Here is a 16,119-nt window from a genome sequence, read left to right as displayed (position 1 = left end):
AGATGATAAGGAGGTCAAACTTCTACGAGGGGCTCTCGGAGGAAGAGCTGAAGGTGGAAGGACTTGTGACCACCGAATCTTTGAGGGAGTATGGGCTACTCGCCTCTTTCCAAAATATTGAGCCAGTGAGTGGCAGGGGGCAAAGTCAGGTGTCAGCTGATGTCCGGGAGCAGATTGCCCTGAAGCTGTCCAAGGTGATCTGCCAGGCGGCCCAGGATGAGAATAATTTATCCCTCAGTTGGGCGGAGAGGTTCCCCGACCCCCAGTCGGAGGAAGAAGAAATCGAGGCTCGCCACGCCGTAGCTTACCCCAATGAAGGGACTCCGGGAGCTGGTGCCTCCGGGAAAGGTAAGACTAGCTTTCGATTGATCCACACCCCCAGCCTGTCTGAGGTTTCCCGGACTTCTCAGATGGGGTTCGATCCCCGCTTCCTTAGGCTAGATCCGCGTAGGATACCCTTTGACAGATATTGTGATAGGGTAGATGAGCTCCTCGGGTGTTTGAGTGACGGTAGTCTGCCAGAAGGTGTCACCATGGTTGACCCTTCTTCCCTCAGCATGTTATTCCCGGACTTCGAAGAGTACGGGAGCTTCCTGGAGCAGGAAGCGGTGTCTTGTTTTGCTCGGGGAAGGCCATCCACGTTTCTCGTGCATGGTCGTCCCTTTCGAACTTTTCTCTTGTTTGTTTCTTGCTCCCTGCTGGTGGACTTGTTTGTGCTTTTATGTTGTTGCTTGTTTTGTTTTCTGCTTATCTTTTTTCACATCGCTTGCTGGTTGGTTAACCTTGCTTCGTACATTTCTTGCAGAACATCCCAAAGCAAAGATGTTGGGGAGAGCTACCTCACTTATCAAGAAGGCCGCCACTAGCCAAGACCCATCCAAGGGGAAAGGACAAAAGGCCAGAGCTCGTAGGGGAGGTAAAGCTGCCACACCCAAGAAGACAAGTGGCGAGGCGTAAGTGTCTCCGGTGGTGGAGAGGCCTCCTGTCAAGGGGCCTTCCGAGACCATGGTGGTCTCGAGTAGTAGCAGCGAGGGGGAAGGTCTTGTGTTCCCCGCAAAGATGACCGGGGTGAGCAAGCGCCCCGGAGGAGAGGCTGAGGGCGACAAGAAGAAACGCCTTAGACATTCTTCTCCCGGAGGTGATGGAGACCTCCGGGCTGCGCGCAGTCCCCACCAGACTACCCCCACCCAGCGGCAACCACAACCCCAACAGCAAAAGCAACAACAACAACAACAACAACAAAGACAACCAACACCACCACAGCAGCAGCAAAAACAACAGCAACATCAGCAGCAACAACAAACCGGGGCGGTAGTGTCTTCGCTACCGTCCCTAATACCCCGTCTACCTCCTCCTCCAGTCCAAAGGGAGTCCACCCTTTCGGGGTCTCCTTCTTCTCCTTCTCTTCCACTTTCTCAACAAACAAGCCTTCCTCAGCCTGGCCTGAAGTTCCACTTCCCTCATAAACCAACCCGTTTCCCCGCTGCCCTCCTGGAGGGTGTAAGACGAGCTGATAATTTTTTGAGGAGGCGGTTGGAGGCTGAGAAGGCTGTTATTCAGGGAAGGGCAGACAACCTGTCTGCCATGAAGAGAGCTGAGCTGGCAGAAGAGGTGAGATCCCTTCACCCGGCTGGAGCGGTTTTGGATGGCCCAGCCTTGGAGAAGAGGCTGGTGCCTAGGCTCGGACGTGCATTGGCGCCGTTCGGAGCGGAGATGATGGAGGACATGGCCCTGAGCTTGTGCGAGCTCAATTCTGAGAAATGGGCCATCAGTAGCAGTAAGGACCCGCTGTTGCTGACACATGCCGTAAAGCAGCAACTTTCTGGGGTAAGTTGTCAGTTGTTGTGTTCTGGGATCATTTGTCTTAGTACATTTGGTTCTGCTTAACTCAGTCTGTTGTCTTTCCTTGCAGGCCTCTCTCATCGCGGAACGCTCGTTCCGGGAGGTGGGTGCAGTTCTGGTTCAGCTGGAGGAGAGCCAGGTGGCTTGCCAGGCCTTGGAGGCGGAGAAGCAGAAACTGACCCAACAGGTCGAGAGCATAAAGGGGGAGGCTATGGAGAAGATTAACCAGGCCCGGCGCAAGGCTAAAGAAGAGGCGGACAAGAAATATCTTGCCAAATATCAAGAGTATCGGGCCAGCGCGGAGAATGAGTTCAAGCAACGGTCGGATGACTTGAAGGCCAAAAACTCCAAGCTCCAGGAAGAGCTATCCCAGGCCAGGGAGGAGAAGGATACCCTGGATGCCCGCTTGCAATCGAAAAATAATCTCCTCCTTAAGCGGAACGAGGAATATGCCACTCTTCAGAATAGGCTGCACGAGGAGGAGCAAGATCATAAGAGGAGCAAGGATCTCGCGTCTATGCAGGAGTTGGGGCTTGCTGAGAAGGATAAACATATTGCAGCCTTGCAATTCACTGTCAGGGGGCATGTGACCGAGAAGTAATCCTTGCTGGATCAAAATAAGGTGCAGCGCAAGGAGATTGATTCCCTTAAGGGAGAGCGGGATGCATCCAAGGCCGAGCTGGAAAAACTGAGGGCTCAATTGGCTGTCACGGAGGCAAAGCTGGCGACCTCTGAGGCGGAGCGCTTGAAGGAGAAGGAAGATGCTGAGGTGGTGCTGAATAGAACGATTAATCTATCCCACGTGGTCCTCATGCACCAACTTTGGAAAATAAACCCGGAGGTAGTAGGCTACCTGGGAGAGGACGCCGCCGCCATGAGGGAAAAGATACAGGTGTGGGATCAAAGCCCAGAGGTGTACGTCCAGACTTATAACATCGACGAGCCTGCTGGAGCCCCTGAGGCAGAAGATCCCGAAGAGGCAGGGACCTCTGATCCTGCCAGTGATGAAGTTCCACCTTCCAACGAGCCGACTCCGCCAGCCCCAGTTGAAACCGCTGTCTCCGAGGCCCCGGTCGTGGAAGCCGCTGCCACCCCCAGTGCTTGAAGGGGTCTTATCCTTTGTGTATATATAAATTTTTTTTTTTTATTTTCCTTTGGGGCAAAGCTCCCTGTACTCTTTTTTAATTGCGGGAACATTACAGATGCCCGGTCCGCAGGGCCTTCATTGTAATAATTGTAGAATTCTTCTTTCCTTTTCTGCTGAGTTCCTTGTTTAATTTTGTGCTTAGGGTAGAGACTTTTATATGGTAGAAACTGCTGTAGGGGCGCATGAGGTTTTGGTTCCAACGGCCAGAACCTATGCATTTCTAACTTGAAGCTCCAACGGCTTATGTCTTTTCCCACGTAGTTTCTGGGTTACGGAGGGTTCTTGGTTCCAACGGCCAGACTCCCTCTTTCATCGTACTCAGCTTTCCTAAGGTAAATAGCCAATCCCGGGACTTGTAGTTATACCGTTCGCTGGGATGGCTAAGGTGACCCGTTCCATCTCCCCATCGCGATCTTTACAAAGCTTGCGAGGCAAACACTTAATACGATTCCGCGGGATGGTGCCGGAATGGGAGTTCTTTTGGTGAGCGTCGCTAGACTTAGGGCTAGATCTTTGCGAAGCAAAACTAACTGTCGTTGCGGACCTCACGGTGGCCGACTTCAGGGACTTGGCATGAAGCCTTGCGAGGCAAGGTTCGTTGCGGTCGGGGAAATCGTCACGCCTACCATGTGCGATCCTGGAGCAGGGGCTTTGCGAAGCAAGGCCTGCTGTAATTGGGGGATCGATTATATCTGCTCCCAGAGCTGAAGCTTGCGAAGTGAAGCTTGCAGTGATCGAGGAGCTCGCCATGCATTATTTTGTGAGACCCGGAGCTGAAGCCTGCGAAGCAAAACTTACAGCGGTCGCGGATCTTGCCATCTTTCGCCTTGCGGGACCCGGAGCTGGAGCTTGCGAAGCAAAGCTTTCAGCGGTCGCGGATCTTGCCATGCATTACTTTATGAGACCTGGAGCTGAAGCTTGCGAAGCAAAGCTTTACAGCGGTCGCGGAGTATTCTGCGAAGGACTTGTCAGGAAGTTGGGGGTGTTTCGGCGTAGCACTCTGAATGTGCCTCAACCCCCAGTCCTGTTCATCGCTGGGCTACACAGGAGATCATTTTCATGATGCATAATGGCAGACATTTTCATGGCAATTTTCACATAACCACATAATGCACACGTGACACATAATGCAAATATGTTCATGGCAACAAATCAACCTAAGCTTAACAATTTAAAAATTTCAAACACAATGCTAACACATAAGTGGTGTTCTCTGTATGTTTTGTTCAAGGGGCGTATGGCTATGCCTTAGCCATGTATACCCCCCCAAGTGAGCGTGGGGTCCGGACGTCTCCGGACCACGTGGTCACTTGTTAAAATGCAGCTTGGAACAAAGGGATAAAAAATGCAGTAAAAGCGGAGTAAATCTCTCCGTGTTAAATTAGCCTGTTAGGCATGTGTTTTACAGCTGGGAGGATTATCTCCATATTTTACATTTTTCCTACGTCCACCAAGGACTTTCGACTAGATAGTCCGGGGCCTACTGATAGTAACGGCGGAGGTGCTCCGCGTTCCAGGCGCGCGGGACTTTAGATCCGTCGAGTCTCTTTAAGTGATACGTCCCATGGCCCACTTTTTCTTGGACTTCATAGGGGCCTTCCCAGTTGGGTCCGAGGACTCCCACTCCCGGATCCTGCATAGCAGGAAATACTCTCCGTCGGACAAGGTCCCCAACTTCGAATGTACGGCTCTTGACTCTTGTGTTGAAGTGTCGGGCTATCTTGCCTTGGTACATTTTGAGTTGGACCTGTGACTGCTCCCGGAGCTCTTCGATCATGTCCAGGGACTCTTGGAGAAGGGCGTGGTTCCGGGTAGGGTCGTAGGTGTCCTGCCTGTGAGAGGGGATCATAGTTTCTACTGGGATGACGGCCTCGCAACCGAAGGTCATGGAATAAGGTGTGTGCCCCGTCGAAGTTCTCTCTGTTGTGCGATAGGCCCAAAGTACTCGCGGAAGCTCTTCCGGCCAGTGAGCCTTGCATGCTTGGAGTTTTTTCTTCAACGTGGTCTTTAAGATTTTGTTTACTGCTTCCACTTGCCCATTAGCTTGAGGTCTGGTGACTGCGGAAAAGCTTTTGATGATTCCATGCGAAGCACAGAAGTCCGTGAAATGCTCACTATCAAATTGCTTCCCGTTGTCGGACACAATTTTTCGTGGAAGCCCGAAACGACACACTATATTCTTGATGACAAAGTCCAGTGCTTTCTTAGACGTGACCGTGTTCATAGGTTCAGCTTCAGCCCATTTGGTGAAGTAGTCTACCGCGACTATGGCATACTTCACTCCACCCCTTCCAGTTGGAAGGGAACCTACTAGGTCAATGCCCCAAACGGCGAACGGCCAGGGGCTGGTCATTAAGGTAATTTCTGTAGGTAGCGCTCGCGGAACCTTGGCGTACCTCTGGCACTGCTCACATTTTCTGACATAATCCACACAATCCTTCTTCATGGTGGGCCAGAAGTAACCTTGACGAGGATCTTTTTGGAGAGGCTCAGCCCGGAGGTATGGTCGCCACAGAAGCCTCCGTGAATCTCATGGATGATGGTGCTGATTTCGGTTCCGGCAACACACCTAAGGAAGGGTATGGACAACCCCCTGCGGTAAAGCTTTCCATCCATAACCACGTATCGGGGAGCTTGATATTGGAGCTTTCTTGCGTCAGCTTTATCAGTGGGGAGCTCTTCGGTGGTGAGAAATCTGAGGATGGGTCCTATCCAGGAATGGGAATGGTCGATGATGGCATTTACCCTCTGTGTCTCAGTACTAGGTGCTTCTAAGTGCCCGATGGGCACTAGGCCATATTGTTCAATCTCCGGGTCTGTTGCAAGCTTGGCCAGTGTGTCCGCAAGTGAATTCTGGGCCCGGGGGACCTGGCGGATTTGGTAGCCTTTGAAATGCTGCAGGAGGCCGCGGGAGAGAGACACGTAGGCAGCCATTTTTTCGCCTTTCGTCTGGTATTCTCCGGATATTTGGTTTACCACAAGTAGGGAGTCGCTGTATACTTCGATTTTTTGGGCTCCGACTTCCCTGGCCAGTTGTAATCTAGCTAGCATGGCTTCATGTTCTGCCTCGTTGTTGGATGCTGGGAACGTGAAACGGATGGCGCTCTGGAGCTGATGTCCTTGGGGAGAAATTAGGATAACCCCTGCTCCAGCTCCTTTTTCATTTGAGGCTCCGTCTACATAGACCTTCCATGTGGGAAGTTCCGGGACAGGATCTTCCGGGAGGTCATTCATTCCTGAGCATTCCACAATAAAGTCCGTGAGAGCTTGACCTTTTATGGAAACACGTGGTTGGTAGTGGATGTCAAACTGGCTCAGTTCCATGGCCCATTTAAGTAATCTGCAAGAAGACTCGGGCTTCTGCAAGACTTGCCGGAGAGGGTGGTTGGTGAGTACTTTGATGGTGTGCGCCTGGAAATAGGGCCTTAGCTTCCGCGAAGCGATTAGCAAGCAGAGGGAGAGTTTCTCGATCATTGAATATCTGGACTCGGCGTCCAGTAACCTCTTGCTCACGTAATACACAGGGAGCTGGAGACGGCCGTCTTCCCGGGCGAGAGCGGCACTCACGGCATGCTTTGTCACAGCTAAGTACAAGAACAACGCCTCTCCTTCGACAGGTTTGGACAGAATGGGAGCTCGAGTTAGATGTTCCTTGAGGTGTTGGAAGGCTGCTTCACATTCGGGGGTCCACTCGAACCTCTTGTTTCCTCGCAACACATTGAAGAAGGGGACACATTTGTCAGTGGCCTTAGATACGAAGCGACTGAGAGCAGCTATCCTTCTGGTAACGCTTTGGACATCCTTATGCTTTCGGGGAGAAGGCATATCTATGAACGCCTTAATTTTCTCAGGGTTGGCCTCCACTCCGCGGGAGCTGACAATGAAACCGAGGAACTTCCCAGACGAGACCCCGAAAGTACATTTCTTCGGATTCAGTTTCATTCCGTACTTTCGGATCACGGCGAAAGCTTCCTCAAGGTCGTCACTGTGGTCCTTGGAGGTCTTGGATTTTACCAACATGTCGTCTACATACACCTCCATGTTCCTCCCCAGCTGGTCCTTGAACATCCTGTTTACTAGACGCTGGTATGTCGCCCCAGCATTCTTCAAACCGAAAGGCATGACCACGTAACAGTAGACACTCTTGTCCGTGAGGAAGCTGGTGTGTTCCTGGTCCGCGACATGCATCTTGATCTGGTTGATCCGGAGTATGCATCCATGAAGGATAAGAGTTCATACCCGGAAGTAGCGTCTACCATTTGATCGATTCGCGGAAGAGGGAAACAGTCTTTTGGGCAGGCTTTGTTCAGGTCTGTGAAGTCAATACACATTCTCCAGGACCCATTGGGTTTCGGGACCAGAACTGGGTTGGCCAACCACACGGGATAGAGTGACTCCTGGAGAAAGCCTATGGACATCAGCTTGTCCACTTCAGCTTTGACTGCTTCGGCCCTCACTGGGTCTAACGGCCTCTTCTTTTGGCGAACTAGAGTTGCAGATGGATCTATGTTGAGTGCGTGGCACGCAACATTAGGATTAATCCCCGTCATATCAGCGTGGCACCATGCCAGGATATCCTGATTATTCTTCACAGTGGCCACGATCTTTTCTCGAATGGCCGATGGAAGGTTTTTCCCCACCTGAATGACTTTGGTGGGATCTCCCGAGTTGAGGATCACCTCTTCGACTTCCTCCATCGGCTCTATCGCCCTCGACCCCCACTCTAGGGTCGAGTTCGTCAACGTATGCCCCTTGGGCACCCCCAGTTTCTGGTAAATTCTTCGCCAAAGGAGCGGCAACAATCGCCTCCTGGACCGTGTAGACGGATCGGACGGAGACGTTATAACAGCTTCGTGCACTTCGTTGGTCTCCCCGGAGGGTGCCGATACGCCCGTTGTCGCATGGAAACTTCAAGCATAAGTGGCGTATCGAGGTTACGGCCCCAAAATCGATTAGGACCGGTCGGCCTAGGATGGCATTATACGCCGTGGGGCAGTCGACCACCACGAATGTGCAGTGCTTGAAGGCACAAGCGTCGCGGTCTCCTCTGAGGGTGACTGGAAGTTGAATTTTTCCTAAGGGCATGAGTGCATCCCCATTGAACCCCTGAAGCTGGATGGGGCATGGGGTCAGATCTGTCTCGGTTAATCCGATCGCGTGGAAGGCAGCTTTGAAGAGGATGTTTACGGAGCTTCCATTATCGACTAGGATCCGTGACACCTTCTTATTGGCGATCTGGGCTTCCACGACGAGGGGATCGTTGTGGGGAAAGTGCACATGTCAGGCGTCATCTTCCATGAAGGTGATGGGAAGATCCATCATTCGGGGACGCTGAGTAAGTGACTGAACCAAGGCGCACATCTCCCCGGTTGGTTCTAACTCCCTCAAGTACCTTTTCTGGGAGTTGCGGGTGCTTCCGGCAAGGTGCGGTCCTCCGGAAATGGTGGCTACGTGTCCATCAACGGATGGCAGAACAAGGCCAGGCGGATATGGGTTTCCGGGTCCTGGAGCCAACATGGCAATGGGTGCTGGAGAGGTCGGAGCAGGAAGCGCTGGGAACTGAGATCCAGGAGCTTGGGGGTGACCGGCTCCAGGAGCGCTAGCGGTCCCCCTCTGTCCCGGAGAGTACGCAGCTCCGTGAACTACTCCCTGTCTGGGATAGATTATGGGTATCCTCACCCATTGACCAAGGTGTCCCGCTCTTGCCAGGGACTCGATCTCATCCTTCAGCTGAAGGCATTCGTTTGTGGTGTGCCCCACGTCTCCATGGAACTCACACCTCTTATTGGAGTCTCGCGGACGCCTTCCTCCGTGAGACACTTTCGGGGGCTTCCTGTAGTTGACCATATTACAGGTCGCCCGATAGACATTCTCTCGTGAGTCTATCAAACTGGTGTACTCCGTGAACTTGGGCTCATAGTCCTTCCGGGGTTTCTTTGAATGGTCCCCCCGGTTGGAGTTTCTTCCGCCTCGTTTATTCCGCGCTTGGCTCAGATTTTGTTCTGGGCCTTCCGCTTGCGGTTGCGACGGGCCGGGAGCAATACTACATCCGGTTTGTACAGCTCCGTACCCAGAGAAATGGGTTTGACTCGGCGTCTGAGCAGATGCGGAAGGCCCATACACGCTTGGAGTGAACTGGGCTCCTGGAAGCGTGAGGGCTGGTGCGGGAGCTTGCGAAGCAAAGCTCGGCGCAGTCACGGAGGGCGTCGGAGCTGGGGGAACTCCAAAGGCCTGTTGGTAGGCATCCTCAAGGTTGATGATTCCCTAAGCTTTTGACATGAATTCGGACAGAGTTTCTGCCCGTCTCCTTTGCATTTCCCCCCATAGCAGGGAGCCGACGGTAAACCCCGATTGAAGGGCGATCAGCTTCATGTCATCGCTGACCTTGGTCTTAGCAGCAACTTCCATAATTCTTTGAATGAAAGCTTTGAGGCTCTCATTGGGTAGCTGCTTGATGTTGGTTAAGGAACCAACCTCCATGTCGTGGTCCCGGGCAGCAATGAACTGCCTCCTGAACGCGGACTGTAGCTCCTTCCAACTGTGGATGGATCCGGGAGCTAATCTTTTCCACCAGTCCTCCGCGGACTTGGTAAGGATGAGTGAGAAGCACATGCATTTGGCATCCTCACTGACGCGCGCCACTTGCATCATCTTGTTGTATTTAGCTAGATGGGTGCGCGGGTCTGTCCTCCCCTCATATAATTCTATATGAGGCATTTTGAAGTTCTCCGGGAGGGGCGTTTCCGCGATCCTCCGAATACATGGTTCCGGGTCTTCCTCCTCAGAGTCTGATAGGGCCCCACTTTGCTTCCGGACCAGCTTGGTCAAGGCAGCGATCTGTTCCTCGAGCCTCTTTGTATCGCTCTCCGGGAGGTCACGTCCCCGGAGCTTGTCGTTGAGATGATTTCCCAGGTCATCTCCGCGAGGCCGGGCCTTTTCTCCTTTGGCCTTTTCATACTTGGCCTCCAACCTTCTTCTTAGGTCCACCGTGGACCAGCTATCTTCGGAGTGCGTGTCCGCAGCCCGACCGTCCTGGTTGACGGAATCACTGGGGCGGTTGTTCCTTCCCCTAGGCCTGGGTGCCTTAGCACCGGGCCCTTTAGGCACAGAGTGCCCCCTTGGGGCTGAAGGACGTCTGGGCTTAGGAGCGCCAGAGACCTTCTGCGCGCGAGGGGGGCAGTCGGCCTGGTGATTCACGCCTTTAGGAGGTGCAGGGGCGTTAGTGCGCACAGGCTCCCCAACTTTTTCTTTGCCCTTGTTAGGGGCGGCTTTGGATGGTCTAGCAGCGGCTGGATCCGGCATGGTGGCATCAGCACCACCTAAAACAGAGGCGTCCTCGTCCGAGTTGCCTAGATCTCCGAACTTGCTTTGGAGGCGCTCCATCATGCACTGCATTTTTTCGGAGACGCGCTCCTGCTCAGCAAGCTTGGCCTTAGTGGCCACCAGTTCTTCGGCTACTTGGACCAGTTCTGGATCCTTCTCGTAGTAGTAGCCGTCTTTGTAGTAACCGTCTCGGACATACTCTTCTTCGTTTTCTAAGTATGTCGTATCTTCAGTACTGACCCGATCCTGGCGGGATGTCGGGTCTTCACCTTGGTAGTCCGAGTCGTGGGTACTTTCTCCTTCGGTCTGGGCTGCCGAGGGTTCGTTTTGTACCGCATCTTCCATCATAGTATCGGGGTTGACCCTAGCATTCTTGTCAATCGCGGATTTTCTCGTAGTCACCATCTTTTCAGTATGGAGTGAATACAAAAAACGTACACAGAAAAAGAGCTGACTAACAACTCCCTACAGCTCTCAACGAAAGCACCAAAATGTTTACCGAGTTTTTCGGAAACGAATACAAACAAAATAATAAAAAGATAAGAACTGTAGAAGTGCAGAAATATAAATAGACAAACAGGTTTTTTACGTGGTTCAAGCGTTAACGAGCCCTAGTCCACGAGTCGATGTTATTATACTTGTAGAGAATTACAGTAAAATGGCTAGTGTACAAGAACCTCACAAACTCACAATGTTTCTCTCGGGTTCTCTTGAAGAAGATGAAGTTAGAGAGATTTGTGGAAGAGTTCTTGCTCTGTAATTTCTTGGCCTTCCCTCTATCGTAAAATGAGGAGGTCTTTATAGCTAGGGTTTTGGATTAGGGTTTTACTCTGCCCCTATGAGTCTTAATTATACCAGCCGTAAATAGGGGATACAATTACCGTAGTAGCATGGCTACAAGGCTCTACGTAGGTATAATTACATGAAAATATGGGGAATGTTAAAAGGCAGCTGTCTTTTCCAGGCTGTCAGCGGAACAGTAGGCGAAAAGGCACTTTTAGGCGTGCTGGGATGTGTGCGGCCTCGACCTGTCAGGCGTGTCAGGCGGGATCCTGTGTCAGGTGAGTATCATTCCAACTATGCCTCCTCCGTGACTCGACCACTTGGTCTTCTTCCATGCGAGGCACAGAACTGTATCCGCGAAGGTAACCTGAAGTGCTTCTCCTGGAAGGACCTTCCCCGAAGGATATCCCTTCGGGAGTCCGGGAGAATTGACGAGCTTCCGGGTCGCGGTTGCTTGAAAGAGTGTGCTAGACACTAAACGGGAGAGGCGAAGCCTTTCTGTCCATCCGCGAGCCCTGGTCACCCTTCGTGAAAGACTTTGATAATTCTGCTTCCCCGAGGCTATCCATCTAAACGCTATCCGGAAATCTGGATAACAGACTCCATCCATGTAACTTGGATTTCTTCTTCTTCACTTAAGTCTTCAAGCTCTTCAAGTGACCTCACCCCCATTCCATCTTTAAAAGCTTCCTTGTGGAATTTTTCAGCGACAATTGACTCAAGTACACTTAGCCTAGAGCATTCCTCAATCTCATATGGAAACTTCATAGCGTTAAACACATTGAAAGTCACTTGTTGGTCATTCACCCTCATAGTAAGCTCCCATTTTTGTACATCAATCAAGGTCCTCCCGGTAGCTAGAAATGGCCTACCCAAGATAATAGGAACATCTCTATCCACTTCATAATCAAGAATGATGAAATTAGCCGGAAAAAATGAATTTATCAACTTGCACAAGTACACCTTCAATTTTTCCTTCTGGGTGTGCCATAGAACGATTCGCTAATTGCAAAGTGACTATGGTTGGTCTTGCTTCTCCAATCCCCAACTTCTTGAAAATCGACATGGGCATCAAATTGATACTAGCCCCCAAGTCACAAAGTACTCTACCAACATCTTTACCACCAATAGAACAAGGGATTGTGAAGCTGCCCAGATCCTTTAATTTAGGAGGAATTTTATTCTTCAACATAGCACTACAACCTTCAGTCAAAGCCACTGTTTCAAATTCTAAATATCCTTAAAAAACTTCACATAGTTGGGCATTTGCTCCAAAGCTTCCACCAACGGTATATTGATGTGAAGTTGTTTCAAAACATCTAAAAATCTCTGGAATTGACCATCTTATTGCTGCTTTTGAAAGCTCTGAGGAAATGGTGGAAGTGGCTTGCTCATAGGCTTCTCTGTAGCATTTTGCTGAAGAATTGCTGCAGCAATTGCTTCAGGATCAGCATTTGAAATTTTTGAATTCATAGCTTTGTCTCCCTTGTCCACACTACTTTGGATTGAAGTGGGCTTGCTGTTTCTCTTACAATTCTCCTCATTCAATTCCAGATTTTTACCACTCCTCAAGGTAACCGCCTTGCAATGCTCCTTACCATCTTTATTTGGATTTTTGGTATCACTAGGCAAGGTGCCTTGTGGTCTATTCCTTAGCTTATTAGCTAGCTGCCCCAATTGAATCTCTAGGTTCCTCAAGGATGTCGCTTGGATCTGAATCACAGCATCATTCTTGGCCATATATTCTTTCATTAAACTCTCCAAAGAGCTTGATTGAGACCCTTGTGGAGGAGGTGGTTGAGCTCTTGGTTGTTGTTGAGAAAACCCCGGTGGATATGTAGGCTTGTTTTGCATTGGTGCCCTGCTTGAACTAGCTCCTTGACCCCCCCCCCCCCCCCCAATGAGAATTTTGGATGTTGCCTCCACCCCAGATTATAAGAGTTCAAATATGAGTTATTTAGGTTGGCATTTTGATTCCCCACATAACAAACCGAAGCGGGATTCGAAGGGCAACTCTCAAATGTGTGCCCATCTCCACAATAAACACAAGATAAATAAAAAACTTGTCCCATAGCAGTTGGTTGTACCATTCCCCCCAAACTCATGTTCTTGAGAAGGTTATTCATTAAAGAAACTTGAGTGGTCAAAGCGGTCGATGCATCCACTTCAAGTATACCAGCCACTTTTCGACTTGTTGAGGCTCTAACATTGGACCATTGATAATTATTGCTAGCTATCCTCTCCAAAATCTCATAGGCTTCATTGTAGGACTTAGAGAGAATAGTTTCATTAGCTGAAGCATCTAACACCATGTGAGTGGAAGAATTGAGCCCATTGTAGAAAGTTTCCATTTGGATACAATGCGGAATCCCATGGTGTGGGCATTTCCTCAATAACTCCTTGAATCTCTCCTAAGCTTCACAAAATGATTCATCTTCCAGCTGCTGAAATGACATGATTTCATTGTGAAACTTGGCATTTTTGGTGGGCGAAAAGTACTTCATCAAGAATTTTTCAGCCAACTCATTCCATGTAGCCACCGAGTCAGGAGGAAGGGTGTTTAGCCAAGCTCTAGCTCGATCCCTCAAAGATAATGGGAACAATTTCAACCTTAGGGCCTCGTCATTCACTCCTTGTAGCTTGAAAGAATCACTCACCTCCAAAAATGAACGAAGATGAAGATGAGGATCCTCAGTAGGCAGCCCACTAAATTGACCCACTGTTTGCAATATTTGGAACATAACGGGCTTTAACTCGAATTGGGGTGCTTGAATTTCAGGCCTAACAATGCCCAGATTGAGCTCATTAAACATGGGGGCAGCATACTCCCTTATGGCTCTCTCTCTATCATCAGCCATAGCAATTGCGTTAGTGACATTATTAGCACCCTCAACTCCTTCAACCTCTTTAGCCATATTAAGGTGATTTTGAGCCCGTTGTTCCCTTAGTCTTCTTCTAACTGTTCTTTCAATCTCATGAGCTAGTTCAATGTCTTCTTGCTCGTTCATAAAGTAAATCACATGACAAAATACAAGAGCAAGCAAACAAAGTCAGCTCAACAAAAAAAAAAATTGCAAGTAATTGATATTACAAAAATTTCTAATTCAAATCCCCGGCAATGGCGCCAAAAACTTGTTGTGATAAATTAATATTTGATTTTAAATACGCAAGTACACGTAATCACACAAGTAATATAATGATAAGTAGATAGTCTCCACAGGGATTGCAAATTAGAAAGAAAAAAATAAGCAAAACAATTACTAAACAACTTAAAAGTACTAAAAATCAAATGGGTTGTTTTTAAGCTAAACAAAATATTAAAAGAGATGGAAATACTGAATTAAAACTGAACTAAACAAGAAAATTGAAAGAAATATATGGATTGCAAAATGGGCTTGAATTATTGATTTCCCCTATATTAATCATCCTGAACAAATTGTGAACAGATTGTGAAAGCAATATTCTAGCAAAACTTCCAGGTTAACAAGAATTCATTAAACACTTATAAAACTTTCCCAACTTTTATGACATTGATTCTTTTACCTAATTAAACATATTCCTATGCAAAACCAGATTTAAGAATGCAAATTCAAAGTTTAATTCTCAAAAGTTACACAAGGCAAATAACACATCCCTATGTTACTTACTAACATAATCTAACCTAGATTATGACTTGTGTCATCCAAGTTCTTCCCATTACATTTAATCTTTCTAGCATTAAACATAAATGAATATCTTGCCATTGCTGGCCAAACAACAACAAGAAATTAATATAAGCACACTTGAATGAACAAGAGAGATTTTTACTAAAATAAAGTGCAAGAAATTAATAGACTATAACATAAGGTTCATAAACAATTCAAGCCACCTAAAAATTAGTTCATGGCTGAGTTAATAAAAATTAATCCACAATCAAAACAGCCCATAATATTTAGATTCAGAAATCACTTAGAAAATATGAAAATGGAGTTTAGGAATAGAAGAAGGAACAAATCCAAAATGATGCTTGAGCTCACTTTTTCGTCCTCCTTCTTCCTTGCTGATTTCTGGGTTTCTTTCCTTCTTCTTGCCGGTTTTCTTTTCCAAAAATGGCTGCCTCTATCAATATTTCAGCTGATGCTTGTTTTAGTGTATTCTAGGTTTCCTCATTTAGCCTCAAATGTACAATATTGCCCTCCTTGTAAAAAAATGTGAGTTCCTCCTTTCTTTTGTCATTTTGTCCCAATTTTGGACTCATGCTTTCTGTACTTGCCACCTCAGTCACTATTCCAACTCACCCATTGACTTGCCACGTGTTCTAGGTGCCCGAAAACTGTCTGATCAAAATGCTTCAGCAAAATCTGATTTGCTGCAGCAAAACCTGATAATTCAGCCATCAAAATTAAATTTAGATAGTTTCATATGTTAGTTCATTCTTTGTACAAATATCTATTCATGAAACTATTATCTTCAACCCATTGGCTATTAAAAACTACAAAAATAGCTAGACTTAACTAAGATCACAAAAATACCAAAGTTAGCTACAAAAGTTAAAAATAAACTAACATCACCCAAGATTTTTTCACAATTATAAGCTCAAAAGCACATGAAATAACTCTTTATTCAAGAGTTATCAATACGACACACATCATATTTTTGGCACCGTTGTCGAGGACTATTGAAAGTCATTTTTATTATTCAATTTAATTAACTACATACTCAATAGTTTAAATTTTTTATTGTAGGTGTATATGTCTGGTGACGATTCTCAAGAAAGGCTACGAGCCATAAAGCAATATCTTGAGACATCGTCGTCCCACTCTTCAAGGACTATCACTGATAATCCACTCTTTCAACCTTTAAAGAGAGTCAATCCAATACAAATACCATTACCATCTGACGACGATTCTGACTCTGAAACATCAGTTAAGTCTCAGATGGCGCATGAAAGGACGTTGAAAGAGTTGGCAGCACCAAATCTAGACCATCAACCTATGTGTATTCAATATCTGGTGTTTGACATTAACTTTGAACTCATGTCAGGC

The 16,119-nt window shown here is 48.2% G+C and overlaps 1 non-coding gene across 1 annotated transcript; it reads left to right on the top strand.

The window, feature by feature from the left end:
- Window positions 1–13,462: 13,462 nt before the first annotated feature.
- LOC133793234 (small nucleolar RNA R71) lies at window positions 13,463–13,568 on the top strand. Its single transcript, XR_009874689.1, has one exon. It is a non-coding gene; the product is annotated as a small nucleolar RNA R71 (small nucleolar RNA).
- The last annotated feature ends 2,551 nt before the right edge of the window (window positions 13,569–16,119 follow it).

Source organism: Humulus lupulus, chromosome 7 (assembly GCF_963169125.1).
Source record: "Humulus lupulus chromosome 7, drHumLupu1.1, whole genome shotgun sequence".
NCBI lineage: Eukaryota > Viridiplantae > Streptophyta > Magnoliopsida > Rosales > Cannabaceae > Humulus > Humulus lupulus.
This window is presented reverse-complemented; position numbering and strand designations above follow the sequence as displayed.